Below are 13,163 nucleotides of genomic sequence, written 5' to 3' on the forward strand. Positions count from 1 at the left end.
ACATTTCAAGTTAGAACAGTGTCAATGATATGCTAATTTGAAGGACTAAATCATTCAATTAAAAGACAATGCAAATAAAGATTATATGACGATAACATCAATCGGTTAAACCAACGGTTCAAGTTAGTATGGCATAAACAATTAAATACTTATAGCTGTCTGCTAAAATGCATTTACAAATTTTATAACTGGGGGGTATATAGTATAGAGACACTAACGTGAAATATACAGTCGCGTTTGGTCTGCTGCTAGTTGGTATACATTCTTTCATATGTAATTACCGCATGTATCCCTTAAAAATTAACTGCACAAAACACAAAATTCGTGTCTCTAAACCTATGTAAAGATTGATAATGCCTATTAAGATGAAGTACGTTAATCTTGTTATTTATGACAATTTCACCTTTCGTTAATATTGTGTGATTTGTTTTCTTCTTTTTTGCAAGTTATGCTAAAAAGACTACATTGATACACCACACCTTTGATATTCAACCATTTACAGTTGGAAACTAAGAAATCGTCATGTTCAATTGTTCATACTCATTGTGAATATTGTTTATAAGGTATGTATCTTCATGTTCAATTGTATTGTCAGTGATTTGTGTATTCATGTTTCATTCTATTATCTGTAATTTGTATCTTCATGTTTAATTGTATTGTCTGTGATTTGTATCTTCATGTTTAATTGTGCTGTCTGTGATTTGTATCTTCATGTTTCGTAGTATTGTCTGTGATTTGTATCTTCATGTTAAATTGTTTTGTCTGTGATTTGTATCTTCATGTTTAATTGTATTGTCTGTGATTTGTATATTCATGTTTCGTAGTATTATCTGTGATTTGTATCTTCATGTTCCATTGTATTGTCTGTGATTTGTATCTTCATATTTCATTGTTTTGTCTGTGATTTGTATCTTCATGTTTCACAGTATTGTCTGTGATTTTTATTTTCATGTTTCATTGTATTGTCTGTGATTTGTATCTTCGTGTTTCATAGTATTGTCTGTGATTTGTATATTCATGTTCGTGTTTCAAAGTATTGTCTGTGATTTGTATCTTCATGCTTAATTGTATTGTCTGTAATTTGTATCTTCATGTTTCGTAGTAATGTCTGTGATTTGTATCTTCATGTTTCATTGCATTGTCTGTGATTTGTATCTTCGTGTTTCATAGTATTGTCTGTGATTTGTATATTCATGTTTGTGTTTCAAAGTATTGTCTGTGATTTGTATCTTCATGTTTCGTAGTATTGTCTGTGATTTGTATCTTCATGTTTAATTGTATTGCCTGTGATTTGTATATTCATGTTTCGTAGTATTGTCTGTGATTTGTATCTTCATGTTTCATTGTATTGCCTGTGATTTGTATCTTCATGTTTAATTGTATTGTCTGTGATTTGTATATTCATGTTTCGTAGTATTGTCTGTGATTTGTATCTTCATGTTTCATTGTATTGTCTGTGATTTGTATCTTCATGTTTCATTGTATTGTCTGTGATTTGTATCCTCATGTTTCACAGTATTGTCTGTGATTTGTATCTTCATGTTTCATTGTATTGTCTGTGATTTTTATCTTCATGTTTCATTGTATTGTCTGTGATTTGTGTCTTCATGTTTCATTGTATTTTCTGGGATATGTATCTTCATGTTTCATAGTATTGTCTGTGATTTGTGCCTTCATGTTACATTGTATTGTATGTGATGTGTGTCTTCATGTTTCATTGTATTGTGTGTAATTTTTATCTTCATGTTTCATTGTAATGTCTGTGATTTGTATATTCATGTTCGTGTTTCAAAGTATTGTCTGTGATTTGTATCTTCATGTTTCATTGTATTGTCTGTGATTTGTATCTTCATGTTTCATTGTATTGTCTGTGATTTGTATCTTCATCTTTTATAATATTGTCTGTGATTTGCATCTTCATGTTTCATTGTTTTTTCTGTGATTTGTATCTTCATGTTTCATTGTATTGTCTGTGATTTGTATCATCATGTTTTATTGTATTGTCTGTGATTTGTATTTTCCTGTTTCGTTGTATCGTCTGTGATTTGTATAATTATACATATTATGTATTTTGTTCATCTCTTCCGTTATAGAGCATTTCAAGAAATACTTTTAATAGATCTCAAATGCTTTATTACAGACAGACATATTAAGGTTTATTTCCGTGCATTATTTCATCGAGGATGGGCACCTTGATAGAACCACCAACCTTCCATAAGCCAGCTTGATGACCATATCACATTTAAAAAAAAATCACGCCCTTGTGAAACTCGAACCTACATCGGTGAAGCTCAAGTGATTTGAAGTCAACGACATTAACCACTCGGCAATCGTAATCTTTGATCAAAATATTTTTGTGTCAATTAAAACCATTATTAAAACCGACTATATTTGTTTTTGTTTACTAGCATGAACTACAGTAAAGTCTTCATAACTACACAAACAATATCTAGCAACGGAGTCATAAAATGAAACTATCTGATACATGTAATACAACAAAAGCGGAAGAGTAATATTAAATTTTTATAAACTTCTGAAAGACTCATTTGATTGGTCGAGAATCCTGCGCAGGTGGCTCATCAAAACCAGACAATGACTGAAAAATAAAACATACCCAAAGCAATTTTCACGACGTAAAATAGCACGATTCCAGTGTCTGATCAAATTTACAAATTGATGAAAGAAAAGCATAAAACGTATGTCTTCCTTAACGTTTCTAAAATCAGTCTTTTATGTTTATGCAAACATAGTGCGTAATAAGATCAATATTGACTTGAATAAAACAGCACTGTTTCAAAACCTGATCATTTAAATTTAAAATGCTTTTCAATGCATTCCTTGTTGAATAAATATAGTTAGTGCTGCCAAAAATCACAAATTACCGTTTTGTTTGTCATATTTGTACCTGACCCTGTATTGTTACAACATGATTCAATATTTGATCATAACTTTACATAGTAAATAAGCAAGGACAAAAGAGATATTCAATGGTTTTATTTTTTCACGAAGTAGATCCGTTAATTAAATATTACTTTTTGCGCAGTTATTGATGTGGCATGTAAAGCTTTCATATTTCAATACTTTTAACCAAAATGTCAAATCTTAAAGTATTTGTGTGTATATATATTTTCTTACAATTAGATAGAAGAAAAACATACTTCAAGGTTTTTTTTCAATCCCTTAAAAGATAGTATGAAGCTGATTATAGTACTTATGTCTACAAAAAGATACATGTATATACATTAATTTCTGAACAAGATTACAGCCTGAGGTGATCCTCTGTGGAGTGTAAACAATGCATTGAGCAGTTATATACATAACTAGCGTGTTATTCTCTACAATGCATCGATTTACAGCGGAGTTTTGACCCCTTGTTTGCTGTATTTTACATTACTTGACGTGTGCCATTAGGCTGAAGTTCACCTAACGTAACGGGTAATCAGTGTGGAGTCCTTGATTTGTCAAAGTCTTTGATGTCCGTTCTACTTTTTCTATACCACTGGTTAGAATACCATCAAATTTTACATGAGCAATCCATGCAAAGTAGACTGGTGTATATCGTTGAAATGTTATGATTCAGTTATGTCCATTTGTGCATTTTATAATGTCTGCGTGTTAAGTGGTAGGAGACATACGTTTTTCGTAAACTACACTCCAGTTACATATTGATTGACGGATCTTTATTAATTCAATTAAACAGTGTTCTTTTAGTAAATTCTTAATGCATTCTGACAAACTACTAATCATCGCAGCATTCTCGCCGATGGGATCAGTTAAAGATCATCTGATATTGAATTGATCTCGTATATATCCTGCCAGCACAGATTTGGTTTCTTTTATTCTACTAGTCTGGCTACCGACTAGATAATCTTTTTTATAATCATTTTTGATATATATTCTGGCCGATCTTTCTTGGCTCTGATTATCTATTGTTTTGTGAAGAAAAGGGAAATAAATGTACAAAATTAGAATAGCCTTAGGATTTATCTCCTGTGAACAAAACACTGGGTCTGAACACAGACTACTATTCTACCTGCGTATAGGAAGATCGGAATCTTTCAAAATTACAAAGAAGGGTAGGAAAGAAACTTTTCATGTTTCTGTTTCATCATGGATTTATGTTGACATTCTGAAAGACAAAATTCAAAGAAAGTGTTGTTTTGTTGATTAGAGGTACAGCTCATTTTCAGTTTGAAAGTTGTATAATATAACATCATTTTTATTTTGATGTAATGATATAGTTACCAGAAGTCGTTCTTAGAAAACACATGCTTTACATATCTGGACAATTTTAAAGCAGTTTTCAATTCATTCTTCAGTTAAGGATATTACAGTATGTGGTAGTCATTTTTAACTTTCTATACAAGTACATTTGAAGTATAGATAAGCAAAACGTCACCATTAGATTGACATTCGAATTATTTTCACTCAGCTAAGCTTTGATATTGAAAAGCTTATTGCTAAGACGGTCAATAAATGATTTACAACATATTCATATTACATGAAGTGCATTTTAGTATTAATAGATGTATTCCTTTTGTTGATCTTTAACAAAAGAACGGAATGACATTCATGGACCGTCTACTTGTTTTTAGCATATTTTTTCACACATTCAGGCTGATTTTGGAACATCGTTTGGAATGAATTAATGTGTCAAACATTTAAATACCATATTCTTCCTCTAGAAATATAGCAACATTGCCGTTTTAATAACTTTACTTACCTGTCGACAATTATTCATAATCCTTTTCCCGACTCGAGGCTTTATTCTACGATATCCTAATAAATGACGGTACGCTATTACTTCCGGTTTTTCAACATTGGAAGAATCCGCACATTCACATTGTAAATTTATATTTTTTAAGCGGTCCGTCAGAAAATTTAACTACATAGCGAGTTGTCTGATAATTTTTCATATACCCTTAAGCTTAATCAATAATACGCTGAAACGATTATAGCAGTTTTGCAAAAGAAACACAATTATGATTTAACAATTAGCGTTATATTGTTTTATACGAGTTAAAGCAGTATATCGTTTTAAAATGATATTTTACGTCACTTCCTTAATAACCGTATCAGATAAAACAAAATCAAATAGCATGAAATATGATATAACAGTTTTGCATATGACAAATGCAAGCCTAACCTAAGTACCTCGTTCTGAGAAATTTATCATATCAAGCAGATAGAAAATGCATTTATTGTACATGTCGAGAAAAATCTAATTAAGTTTTTGTGTTTCCTTTATAGATAACTGTTATGAACGTAAAGTACTCAGCAAGGAATAAAACATTCCACACAAGACAGAGTCCAAAATAGTTTAATTCAAAATCTGGCACCGACACTATATTTGACTCAAGAAAATGCGTCGAATTTCATCGAATATTCTAAAACCTGGTTTCAATTCCATGCGTAGGCTTCACAACAATTATCTTTATATTTGTAGAAAAAAGCAAATTTTTCTTGAAAATCAAAACTAGTTTTAAGTACTTTATATTTTCTCATCCATTGCTCAATTCACGCTTTATATTAGGACTGCATCAGCCGAAGGCCAAACGAGTTATATTATGCCTCCTGCTCTTCAGAATTTTTACATTTTTCGGTTAAAATTGAAAATCAATAGATAATGTTAGATACTAGTAACATTTGAATGATTTTATGATCACTTAAACTCATCTAATACTATCGCTATTAAAGCAAAACCATGATTGTTTTGCAGAATAATATGTGTTTGGTTAGTAATCATTAAATTTTCTAAATTTTTCTAAATTTTTTCTTTTAATATTGTGGCCTTGAGATGATCCCAAGGAAATGACAGTCCGGAAATATTGCAGTTGATCATATATAAAGATTAGAAGAGCTGTCAAGCATCACCAGAGATTACATTTTTAGATACAGACTTTAATGAATAAGTATTAGAAAAAATTGCTGCTACTTTTATCAGTCTTATTACCAGGGTACATGAAACTTATTTAAACTTTTTAACGGGATAAATGAAAATAACTTAAAGAGTACAAAGGTGTAGTTTATTTGTGAATGTACACAGTTGATCTTTGACCTCACATTTTCCCAGTGAGAAACCCTAGACAGCGACAGACCTTTTAAAGTTCATGTATTGTCTTCACACTCCTATGATAACATACAAACATTAACAAAAATACTAGCAAAGGTCACTGGTTACCAAGAAAGCTAAGATTACATAAACATATTTGATTTTTTGAGTTGTAAAATAGGAAACAACTCATGTCATGACTTTTACTATAATTTTTTTTTCCGAGTTTGATAATTAACAAAGTATCTGTAATACCTCAAAATAAATGAAAAATCCTGTTTGTATTCTAAACAATAAGCATAATGCAATATGTATTGTGACATATGACAATTCAAAAATCGTGATAACATAAAATTGGTTGGCATTCAGCTGTACAACCACTTGTCTCTATTCGCTGTGTGTTGGAAACCTCGCTTGGAAAATAGAATTGTTTCATGATAAAACTCTTTAACAAATTTCAAAATATAACAAAAAAGCTTGAAGAGTTATGTTAATGATTTAGAAAAGATATGGGAAAAGTTTATGATTCTGCTTTATATTACATTACTGGACACAATACACAGGTACCCTAAGTGTTAAAAGATTGAGCTGCTTTTGTAAGGATTTGTAAGAATATGTAACGTTTGATTTCTGTTTTAAACTTCCTGCTTGAATATATAATTTCAGTTGGTGGCAACACTTTTTCCACTTGAAAATATCTTCCAATATTTTTGCATAATTTATGTTTTCTATGTAACATATTATAAATGGCACACAACTCACAGATATGATTATATACTATGTATTAACACCCAATGTTAAAATTGAAGGGCTAAAAGATCTTTTCTTATCATTTTAACAGATAGCATTTTTAAATGGAAGACAGAGATATATATTTATACATCTTCTATTCAAGGTAACTAGGCTGATAACAGCCAGGAGATAAAAGAATAAAAAATTGCATGTTGGAGCATTGGACTTATAGACTTGGAATGAGCATATGATTTATGCATAAGATGAAGAAGTCAAAATATCTGTAACATTGACATTAGAATAACAGCTACAGTGCTGAAAGAGTTTTCAATCTTAGTTATGATAAATTGTTGTGGTATTTCTAAACTCTTGTTATTTTTTAGAAATTTACGGGTATTAACTATTTAGAGACCTATTAAATCTATCACTTTCCTACTTATTCATTTCATTTAAATTGTATGTTGCTTTGGTATATATGTTTATATGATAATAAAATTTTGTTTCTATATAAATGAAATTGCTTTTTACATAAAAATGATAATGAAGTAGTCTATGAAAACGATCCGCTAATAAGCTATTACACAAGCAACTGAACAGCTGTAAAGTTATGCTGTAACTTTCCCAAAACTCACGGAAAAGCAAAATACGCATGTATACTGTTTCTGTCATTATAAATGAATTGCTAGATTATCAGTCAAACTTTCTTCAAATTTGGAAGGAACTATTTTGTTTTATTTTTATTCAGCTGAGATAAATAAGAAGGTGCAAACTGAAGAGTTAAATTGAAAGAAACAAATTGGCATATAATAGGGTCAAACCACTGGCAGAATATTAAATATTTTGACATGTACGAATGAACATTTTCTCAAAAGAAAAAGGACAGGTTACACCTAAACAACTAAAATCGGATATCAAGGATTTTGGTCACAAAATTCACCAACTTTAAGTATATAAAAGTATTTCGAAGCTATTGACATGTACTGAACCTCAACATTCGCAATATAAGTCGCGAAATTAAATGACAAATTGACAAATCAACAATCTCTAATAACTATTTACAAAGTATTAAGATGGTAAAATAAACGTGGAGTAACAAAAAAAAAATCGTTAACATTCTAATCTGGTAAACGTAGATCAGATTACTTACACAATAAAAATTTTCATATGAACGTCGTCATAGTGAGAAATAATCTATACATATGATATTTTTGTGTTAATTGTATTAACTAACAAAAAAATGGGAAAAAAAGAGTTTACATAATGTTATCGCACTAAAATGTTTCTACTTTTTTTCTCTCTGAAAAAAAAAGAACATGATATGAATATTTAATAATGTCAAAAACACTCCATATTACTCTATATAGGAACAGTGGTAGAAGATTTCACATCTTAACAATCACAATCGTTGAAATGTCTGGCATAATTATGCATTGACTATAATATACTTTAAAACCGATTTGCACGGGAATTTCTTGAGGATGCTCGGTTACTCTGAAAAAAGAATGAATACTATTAACAAGTAAAATATATGAATAATACTTGAGAGTATATGAAGAATGGTAAAGTTTGAAATCATACATCTATTTTCGAAAAAAAAGCATAGACGTACACGTCCAAAATGGCAAAGAATTTTGCAGCTCTAGTACTGTAGGCAAAGAATTTTGCAGCTCTAGTACTGTAGGCAAAGAATTTTACAGCTCTGATTACTGTCAGATGATGTATTTTAAGATGTATCTCCAAATTATACGGCTTTATAATCAAGTGCTTTAAAACCGTTCTATCCGGCAATTAGAGCACATCTACAATTTCATATTCATCTGAGTTTCCTATGCATCAATTGCAAGTCTTTGCAACTCGAAAATACATTTAGATAAGTTCTTTATCACACCAGTGCTCCGAAATTACAGGAAATTATAAATGAAACAATTAATAGAATTCTTAAATGAGAACAAAAATTAAATATGTCATGACATTCAGATATATCATTCCTTTCCTTTTGATTTCAAAATGCATAAAATGTATAATTGCATAATATATATTTTTAAGAATATTTCTATACAATCTAAAAGTAATGCATCCTGACAAAAATTGTTCTTAATGCAGATGAAATAGGAATACTTTTGTCAAAATAAAATATTTGACCTGATTTGTTGAGTATGATTTCATTATGACCCTAGCCACTGTAATGTTTCAATCCAATGCACATGTATATTGACGTACACATACATTATGATAAAAAAAAACGTTCTGAAGTTCTTTTGCATTTGTTTGATTGATTCTTAAAGCAAAACAATTAAAATGAGGAATAGATCTGACATCTTAAACAGCAATAAGAGTATAAAGGACTTGCTATGTTAACTTATCAACTTAAAACAAATTTCTAAAGTTTTTATCTATATGGTGTACCAAAGCTGGGAGAGGGGACGGGACGGGGCAATGTAATTTAAGTATCGCCCCCTTCCCCAAACAAAGTCTTTTGCGTGATCACATGAACAAAAGAAATAATAATATTGTCAGTTCGGGAACGGAGATATTTTTCCCGCTTGTATTTGCAGAAGGTATTGCGTTCATAAGTAAATTAGATCCAACTGTTGGAAATCTTGTTGCGCATTCACACCATTATCTGAAATGATTTGTAGGTGACTGATAACAAATGATAAATGTGACAATTTCTCCAAAGAATTTTGCATACTGTTTCAATTTCTTCCATGTATTTGCCTTTGCTGTTGCACTTTCAGAATGAATTTAATTTTGAAAACCTTCAAAAATCAGCTTCAGAAGGTCAAATTTGTAAAATTGCGCACTGCACAGACGCCACAGGTTTTAATTCATTGAGGTGTACATTACACATTCTTTAAAAAATCGATATAGTACCTGTTCAATTCAGACATGACGCGCATCAGAGAAAAAAAACACAGACTAGAGCTATTAGTCAACATTTGTGACAATATTTGCTTATAGGACATGACAGAATGAAACCCAAATAATGTTTCCTCTGATAAGCATGCATGTAAACTGCATAGTTAAACTTGAGTTTAGGCTATAACCTTTAAAAAATGTAACAAAAGTAATTCGGACACAATTTATTTCTGTATTTGGTACTAAAAGTATACAACATGGTGTAAAATTTTAGAACGATTAGAACTAAGCCTGACATGTCATAATCTTTGTATAGGTTTTGATAAAGAAATTCTTAAGCCCACATGGACTGTACCGCTTTAGAAGTTGTCATCTGGCCTGTTTCGCCAAGTGCCTTAATGTACTTATCTTATAAACTGAAGGCATAACATACGTGCATTTACTTCTCTAGGTTTTATGTTCTATGTATTATTTCAAGAGCTGTTTCGTATCTTATATATTTTGTCTTCAGCGGACCGAATTCATGTACAGGATTCACCTGGTGGGGATATTAAACATTGTCCGATAACAATGCAACATGATTGGAGGTAAAAGGGGGTGGGGAGAGAGATAGAAAGCATTCGCGCCAGTATCCAGTGTAAGTCCCACCTATGCGTCTTCCGTTTAAAAGCCGTGCTCCTCAATGTGTTAGTGGTCAATTTGTTTTACTTTGTCCATGTTTACATGTATACATGTCCATCTTTTACACAAACAAACTGGTTTTGGAGTTTTGTTTAAAAGGCGGCATTCTCGGAGCGTAGTTTTACTATTATTTATTTTTCACTTTTTTCAACATATCGATACTGACGGATGGGTGAACGGACTGACAAGGTGGCAACAATATGTCCCAATCCTTGCTTTTTTTTCGGGGATCATTACCAATTTTGAAGTCACAAAAAGCATCACAGGTTTCCTTGATTACAAGTTTAACTGTATGACTGTTTAAATTTTTCAAAGAATAGTACCATTTACGTAAATGATCCAAACCTTCAATTTAAACTATTCATTTTTAGACACTCATTAAGTTTTAAAGCAAATATCATAATGCTCATAAACTTAATAGTTGTACGTACGCCATTAAAGGTGAAAATGGTCTTACCCATAACCAATTCCTAAGCAATGCTTCAGTTTGATGGAACCCTCATAATCCTAATGTTTGCTGCATTCTACACATTGTTCCTTGCACAGGAATGTGTTTCAATCTTATGACCACTTTGTATAGTTAGTGATTATCAGTTGTTGCCAATGACCTAGTTACATCAAAATTTTCTCCGAGGTGGAAGCATTGTTCAAAATTTGGTTATATGTAAGATATTGTATTCCATATATTGACCTATAAGTTGCTTGTGATATGTTCTATTTGTTCAGTGATTTAAAAGACCTTTCGAAAATGAATCGTTTAACTTACATTCCAAATACAGTTTGAAGTTACAAAATTGCAAATACAGTTTCATAACATGTTATGCAAAATTTACATCAGTACTAGTCTTTTAACGTACCATCGTTCCCTCGGAAATTTCTGTTAAATCCAGATCCTTCATAGTCCCTTCTTGACGGTCTCTGAAATAGTTTTATATTAAACCATTATTTGATCCATAAAGAATGGCTTTCGTGTAGTTTGTCTTTTATTTAGAAAGTTTTAATTATAAAGAATGCGTAATCCCACAATGTATCTAGAGGCTGTGTTACTTATACTTTGAATTTTTAAAACAATCTAGAATCTTTGATTATATGGGCAGAAAAAAATATATGAGCCGTGCCATGGGAAAACCAACATAGTGGCTTTGCGACCAGCATGGATCCAGACCAGCCTGCGCATCCGCGCAGTCTGGTCAGGATCCATGCTGTTCGCTAACAGTTTCTCCAATTCCAATAGGCTTTAAAAGCGAACAGCATGGATCCTGACCAGACTGCGCGGATGCGCAGGCTGGTCTGGATCCATGCTGGTCGCAAAGCCACTATGTTGGTTTTCTCATGGCGCGGTTCAATATATATTCTTGGAATATCCCTATGAATATGGTTGAAACGCTACAACTGCTATACATTTCATGTTCATAATCGGCTAAACTTTACAGCGGAAATTATCTTTAAGCATAATCTCTTATCAATAAATTCAAAAGAAGTCTAGTTATGGGGACAACTTTAAAAAATATAGAAGACTTATGTAAAATGTTGGTGAAATTTGTGCATATAAAAACCAAGTCCAAATAATTTGACGTCAGAACAGATTCTGAGATATTTTGTGATAGAGCAAATCTCTCTCTTTACGTCAAAAGTAGTAAAGACCTTTTCTGTGGTGAATATTTTTTTAGGTAAAAACACGCTCGGAAAACATACTTGAACGATGAAATCGTTAAACAAAATTTATTGCTTAAACATAACAGCAAAACACGTTAATAAAGCGTAAAAAAATATAAAGTTCCAATTTGGCTACCTTGCCGTACTTGCATGTCCGCCATTACACACGTAGTGCGGTTGGTCGTTATCGATCACGTGACACAATCGGAGCCATGTAAAATTTGCGTAAACTTCATGGTGCGTTGTATAAAACTGCGACAAAACTTGTGATTTGCCGTTTAGTCACATAAACATCAATTAATTGGAAGGATACAATGGATATTTTTTCCAAGCATCTTAAAATTTCACTTATATTTTTGCATTTTTATAGCTAAAATGCGATTTAAAAGTCGCCAAATATCGTTGCGTAGCATTGTCGCAGAAGGCTCAACACAGAGAAGGTTCTCCCCGTGTTGTACGTGGAGGAGAGATATTGACCTGTGCAAAAATTTTCACAATATCGTGACTCACGTACAATTAATTGGACTAATAAATAACTAGTGGTAATGACTATATAGATATAAAGGACAATATTTTAAAATCAGCATATATTATTATTATAACATTTAAAAATCCATCACCCTCGAGGACAGTAGCTGTTCTCCCTATTTCTTCTTCTCAGCCTCAGCCTCAGCCTCAGCCTATGTACAGTGACAGCTAATAACGCTGCTACAATCAGAATGAATAATCCAGCAGCTGACAGGCTGATGACCAACTGCCACTTAACTAAAAAAGTATAAGGTAAGTGTGACATGCATTTAACTGAAAATGTGAACATGACACATTTGTTGTAATAATAACTTGTAAATATGTAGATTTCATCAGGGAAACAAATAGTTGTTATATGACCTTAAAATTAGTAAGCGTTTGATAACCGAGCATTCTAGTTGCCATTTGCTTCAACATTTGTAGGCCAGTTCAATCTTTTTGTAAAATTCAAATGAATTCTGACTTTGCAAGCCTTACCAATTCTGAAGAGCACTGGTTTGCCAATTTTCTTATAGTTTTCTACAAAAGGCTGATTTCTACAACAAAATATGCATCACTGCAAACGCCTTTTATGCGAAAGAAAGGTAATAATTTGAAAAAGATTTCTGCATAGGTAATCAATTTGTATAGTCTGTACACTAAGCGTTCAACTGCC

The 13,163-nt window shown here is 31.7% G+C and overlaps 3 protein-coding genes across 7 annotated transcripts in view; all 3 read right to left on the minus strand.

Moving 5' to 3' along the window:
- Positions 1-13,163, minus strand: part of LOC123542089 (uncharacterized) — a 226,890-nt gene that overhangs the window by 139,444 nt on the left and 74,283 nt on the right. The window lies entirely within an intron of this gene.
- LOC128550914 (scavenger receptor cysteine-rich type 1 protein M130-like) overlaps positions 1-13,163 on the minus strand; it is a 91,383-nt gene that overhangs the window by 7,636 nt on the left and 70,584 nt on the right. The window lies entirely within an intron of this gene.
- LOC123542087 (uncharacterized) overlaps positions 5,305-13,163 on the minus strand; it is a 166,002-nt gene continuing 158,143 nt past the window's right edge. Inside the window, exon 67 of the transcript XR_008368554.1 lies at positions 5,305-7,770. The gene's annotated coding sequence lies outside the window, so the exon portion shown is untranslated. The remainder of the gene's footprint in view (positions 7,771-13,163) is intronic.

Source organism: Mercenaria mercenaria, chromosome 19 (assembly GCF_021730395.1).
Source record: "Mercenaria mercenaria strain notata chromosome 19, MADL_Memer_1, whole genome shotgun sequence".
In the NCBI taxonomy this organism is placed as follows: Eukaryota; Metazoa; Mollusca; class Bivalvia; order Venerida; family Veneridae; genus Mercenaria; species Mercenaria mercenaria.